The sequence below is a fragment of the Diachasma alloeum genome, unplaced genomic scaffold, assembly GCF_001412515.2.
Source record: "Diachasma alloeum isolate Michigan unplaced genomic scaffold, Dall2.0 Dall_scaffold_00359, whole genome shotgun sequence".
Classification (NCBI taxonomy): domain Eukaryota; kingdom Metazoa; phylum Arthropoda; class Insecta; order Hymenoptera; family Braconidae; genus Diachasma; species Diachasma alloeum.
This window is the reverse complement of record NW_021680498.1, coordinates 782,339-788,338: the sequence shown is the minus strand read 5'-3', so window position 1 is coordinate 788,338 and position 6,000 is coordinate 782,339. Positions and strand designations below refer to the sequence as shown.

The 6,000-nt window shown below is 38.4% G+C and overlaps 1 protein-coding gene across 2 annotated transcripts in view; it reads left to right on the top strand.

Moving 5' to 3' along the window:
* The window catches only part of LOC107041227 (leishmanolysin-like peptidase), a 131,200-nt gene that overhangs the window by 98,176 nt on the left and 27,024 nt on the right, over positions 1–6,000 (top strand). The window lies entirely within an intron of this gene.

The following is a 6,000-nucleotide window of genomic DNA, read 5'->3' as shown; positions in this document are numbered from 1 at the left end:
TCTCTCTCTCTCTCTCTCTCTCTCTCTCTCTCTCTCTCTCTCTCTCTCTCGCGTGTACGATTGATTGCTTTCTCGTCGCGATAATTGATCAATTCTCGTTGGAAATTCGTAGAAAAAACAGCTGGATGTTTGGTGCAAGTTGTTGATGTGCGTTTTCAGCAATTTGGTTGATGCATCGGTTTGACGCATGATTCGGGGGTGGAGGAATGAGAGGAGAACAGTATATTGTTTCATTTGTTACTGATTTGGAAAGAAAGAAAGAACTCTATTGATGTCATTCCGTTCGTTTAACGAATGACTGGCGTGACGGATGGGTCTGGAGATGAAGGCAGAAGGGCTGTAAGATAAATTTGTGATCGATTTTGGAGTTGATCAGATAATTTAATGAGATCGATTGCATTAAAATTCGTCAGCTGCAAGTGGCAACGATCATTGAATTAGTAAAGGGATATGAAGGGTTCGGAAGCTGAATTAATTGAGAGATTAAATATTATTATTCCAATAATTTTCGTGAAACTATTTCTCATCAATTTAACCAAGTTAGAAATTAATTGAAAGGAGAACACACATCGCAATTTTTCCCTTCCGTATTTCCTTTTGATTTCTATTTCTTTTTGATTCGTATTGCTTTTTAAAAAATTAGAACTAGTCGTAAAGAACTTTTTAATTACGAACATTTCTCAATGAATTTCATCTTCATGAGTATAAATAGCCCTGACTGATATCTCTGCACCATCGTGCCATTAAAATCCACTAAAGGAACACTAATGTGACACTCATTGGTTCTCCAATTGATGACTTCTATTCCTGAATCAGACAATCCGATTCTTTGCTAAGAAATCTGAAAATATTCACCACTTTGGCTCCAACAATATCGATTCGATCAGTTCCCCCCCAACTTTTTCATTTTTATGCAAATAACTAGGGTCACGCGCTGAAAATCTTATCCAACAATCCGATTTTCGATAGAACATTTCATTTCCAATTTATACCTTTGACTGGAGTCACCAGATCAGAATGAAAGAATGGTGTTGTAAAACGATCCAATCGTGCTTCTTCGGTACGTTTTTTACGACTCTGCAGATAAAACTTTTCTGTCTAGTGGTATAAGTCCCGCTGGGCCAAAGTGTACAGAGACAAGGGATAGGAAGAAAATAAGTGAAGTAGTGCAGGGTAAGAAAGGACTTTCTGAAAATTTAGAGAAACAGGAAGGGGTGAGGTAGCTTGCCAGGGGAATTAGAGGAAACAAGCGGGCTTGACTCCTGTTGTACTTCTAGGTAATAGATATAAAATGGCATCCAACTTTTCAGAAACTCATTTTCTCTTTAATCATTGGAGTTCCGTAATGGAAGGAAGTGGATCACAAATCTCCGCAGATCTTATGTGGACACGCCAAGACAATTTATTTTATTGGTTTTGTTCACGTGACGTTGAGTAATTAATTTTCCGTTGTGCTTCGGGATTTTTCTGGGGAGAAAAGGATTGAAAGAAGGGGATTTTTCGTACTTTCAGATGAAATATGATCATTTTAATAGGTTTATATGACGGTTAATGGAAAAAATTTATATTATATTTTTACAGCCTTTTTCGTGAAATAATCAACCGATGAAACAAAGAAAATGTCGGGATTGAAAAGAATCATTAAATCCTTGGAATATTCTGCCTGAATGATTTGGTTAGAGGGAACGCTTGGGTTTGGTTTTCCGGTAACGAATGTAGAAACCGACGCTTTTGTCCATTCCTTTGGGTCCATGTTCACAGCGCGTTGCAATGTTCAAAGACGATTAAAATCAATTTGATTCAGAGTCACTTCAAAGCGTTCCCCAAAAACCAAAACAAAAGGGTTATTGTCAGTGGGAATACAATAGTAAATGTTTCAAGGATCTTTTTTGCTGTGGAAATGTACGGGAGCATGTATTGCCAGGCGTCCTTGTTCCATTTGCCCAATTTAGATTTTTCGGCCGGCCAGTGCATTCATTCGTTTTGACATATTACCGAGAGATACACAAAAGTATATAAAAATACTGATGAACTGGGAGATATCAGGTAATTCGTTAGCGGACAATGGAGCGAGCGGAAACAATAGAATTCAAAAGGTTCCCTATTAAAGTGGTAGCAATAAAAAGTCTACAGTCGAAAGTTCGAAATTGAACAATATCGGTATCCGTGATAGAGGAAACAAAGCGGGTGATTGGAAAACAAGTATTTCAGATAATTTTGATAACCTGAGTGCAGGGACGCCACCGCAAGGTGGCGCAGTAGCCAATCACAACCACTAGTTCCTCTCAAGAGAAAAAAATCAAAGTGTCTCATATAATTAGAATAAAATCATAATTCATTCAAATCTGATTATAATTGAAATGTAATTATAGAGAATCAAATACCTTCCAGTCTCATTGATTACCATCTCAAGTTATTACCATAATATTATAATTCATCGCCAGTTCTACATTAAAAAAATATTCACTATTTGTTGGTCCTCAGCTGTTAATCAGGGAGGTTACGACAACCTGAGTACACGGACGCCACCGCAAGGTGGCGCAGTAGCCGATCACATCCACTAGGTACTCTCCTCAAGAGTAAAAGATTATTTCAAGTATTTACTATTCAGGGACGGGCGAACCGTGGTTTGAGGAACTGAAACTGAGCTGGAGAACGATTATGACTGTCAATCGACGCAGATGTACACATAGCTCGACTGGGGCTAGCCTCCGTAGATTTAACATTGTTACTTCAGATTTATGCCCCTGTGGCCAGGGTGTTGCGACACCTAACGACATTTTTTTCAATGTCCTCTCTATGAGACTCCACGGAAGCCTTTATTCAGAGACCTCGAACAAGTTTGTAAAATGAGTCCTCCGTATTGCATTCAATCCCTCATATATTTCGCTGATCGAAATCCTATGTCTGTCTTGCAAAAATTTATAAATAATTTTTACTTGTACAAAAGAGTACTTTTCTAGGATCGACAAAGAAAAAGTGCTTTTATTTTTCTAATATCACCATAAAAAACATCTCTTACCCATTGTTTATTAAATATCAATCCCAGATGTGATGAAACTCCCCGCAAGTCCCTTTTAGAATTTTAGAATCAGCAGGTAGATATACATCTAAGTTCATTCATTATGAGTGCAAAAGTCGGCAATTTTTTAGGCTTCACCCGACGACGAAGCCCCACTGACTTTTGTCGTCCCCGGAGAACTCCAGGAGATGATAGAGTGGAAGGGGAATGCGGATGGAATTGAAACCCAACGAGATGCACGGGCTCTCTGGGCTCTCTCTGGCCATTTTAAAATATGCGAACGATCCATCACGAGATTCCACAGTACCCATTTTATCCCAGTTTCCCTTTTCCATCTTCTCCTCTCCCTCCTTTCTCATGTAACCGTGCTCTCTGGCTCTTACTCCAACTCCGCACCCAAAAGCAACTTCTCTGTTGGCCAGCCACCGCTCGCTACCAGGATGCAAATGATGCACTCTCCAGAATTAAAGCGTCTGGAAGCTCCCACCTGAGCAGGAGTTGTACATGTTGCGGTTGTACACGTCTTGTATGTCTTTCCAATTAATTAACATTTCAGATGTTTAACAAATTGCGCTTTATAAATTCCGGGGGTATTGTTAATTTGGAGGGTGTCCTGGTGAGACACCCCCAGCCCATTTACATTTTGGAGGGCTGGGGGTTGCATTATCTGAATAAATCTTGTTTAATGTGAATAGGAATTATGAAATTGAAGGATATTTCAGGATCACAATGAATTTCACTCATCACAACTTATTAAATCATGATGCTTTGAATTGCGCCACCTTGCGGTGGCGTCCCAGTACTAATTGATACTCGTTCTTAGGATTTTTTAAATTAAATCTTAATTGTGAATAAAAATGATGAATTTAAACCAAATATTATTCCGATGGAGCCCTTTATCGCGTTTATTTCAGAATTACATTATAGGTATTGTCAATAAAAAGTCATCACTGAAAATTATTTAAATTCTGATAGATGATCAATAGAGTTTTGTTAGACACTTAATTTTAAATTGAGACTTCTTCAAGATCAGCTTCCGCAGGAGCGCCACCTGGCGGTGGCGTCCCCGCACTAATTGCTACTCCTTCTTAGTATTATTCAAATGAATATAGTCTATCGTGGATAGGGATTAGAAAATTAAATAACTTGAATTGTCAATTAAAACAAACATTGCGTTCGATTTTCAATTAATTAAAAATTCACGAACATTTTTACCTGAAACCTTTCTAATTCCTACCAATTCTCATGGAATAATTGAACTAAAATTCAGTTTCCATTAATTTCTTCAGAAAATTCTGAATTTTCAATTCCAAAATTTCTTGAAATTTCACTGAAACTAATCTGATATATATTTGAAAGCAGTGACTGCTGGATTATTTAATAGATAAATATTTATTCATTGAATCCCATCATTGGCTTCGGCTGTCGAATTCCTCATCAATAAATTAAAAAATCATCATCCCTGAAAGAAACTCAAAAACCCGTCATACCACCGACAGATTACCGCGATCTGATAGTTTCAGGGGTAACCCGAATAGTTTAATTACTTGTTCATTCCCACGGGATGTTTCGTACTCCGCACAGACTCCAAACACCCTCTCTCTACACCTCAGCTTGATGTATAGACAGGAGTGCCACGAGAGAGGGACATTGCACAGTGTTGGACTATAGGGTTACGGGGGACTTCAGACTCGACCTAACAACCCAGAGGAAATGTTCCAGGACCACCGTAATCCGGCATCACACCGATGACAAAAGCAAATTTGCATCTATTTCACCCAGCGGGCATCTCTCGCCATTGGGCTACCAGCCATTTTGCGGTAGTAATTACTCTTCATAATTGGGGAAGGGTACTAGAATGAGATTATAAGGGAAGGGAACTGTCGTCACTCGTGTTTACGGGTCAACGTACGTTTGCATACTTGGAGGGAAAAAAACTAGCAATTATTTTTCATGCTGTGGAACGTAACGGCGGAAATTTCATTATTGACATTTGAGGGAAAACATGACGGAGGAGATGATTTACTCTGCTGCATACAGGAAAATACTGGATTTGAATTGAATAATGTTTTTATGAATCTGGTAAATGTTTGCCCAGTATTAAATTATGTTTTACTGATGCAAGTGGATATTTTATTAGTTAAAAGCGGAATAGTCGGTTAAAGGGTCAAGCGAAGGAAGTTATTCACATGTAGAATTATTTATTTAGAATTAGCTGATGCCCTTTTTCCTGTCAGATTCGATATTCCTTTTTTCAATTAATTGTTTATAATCAGCCTCACTGCAAAAAAGAATACGATCTAAAGAATTTCTCTCCACGTAAACGGGCTGTCCTCCATCGTCAATACCTCGAGATCAACGTAGGAAATTGCGAGGAATTGACACAATTTCCAAGGTTTTTCGTGAAATTCAAAATATAGTGAATTTTCCTCTCCCTGACCGAGTTATCACTGATGGATGTACTGACGTCATGGATAGGCGTGATCAATTTCCTCTCGAAAGTTTTAGCGTAGGTGTTTACAACCAGATATTTACTGAATTCAGGATGAAAATATCAGCATCGAGGTTTACCCACGTAAGAACTATAATCCAAGGGCGCTGTTGAGACGATGGTATCCCAGTACGAGACTCTCGGAAATCAATTCAGGAAATCGGAGAATCTACGATGTTTGCTAGTCCATGGACGAGATTTTCAAGCGTGTTTGCTGGGGGGCTATTTGTTCAAGTAAATGCATCCTGCGAGGCAAATGAGTACAAACATTATTATATATTTAGTAATTTGACACATCGGTTAGTTTCAATGGGTGCAGGTAAATATTGCTTCACCTGAATACACGGAGAGCAAAGTTGGATAACACTAAATAAATTTGCAAATGATATTTTACGATTCGTTCGGTAAAAAATCATTCTGCGTTACAGAAAAATTACATTCACTGAGATAATTTTCGATGGAATGAAGATCGTGACATTTCCGGATG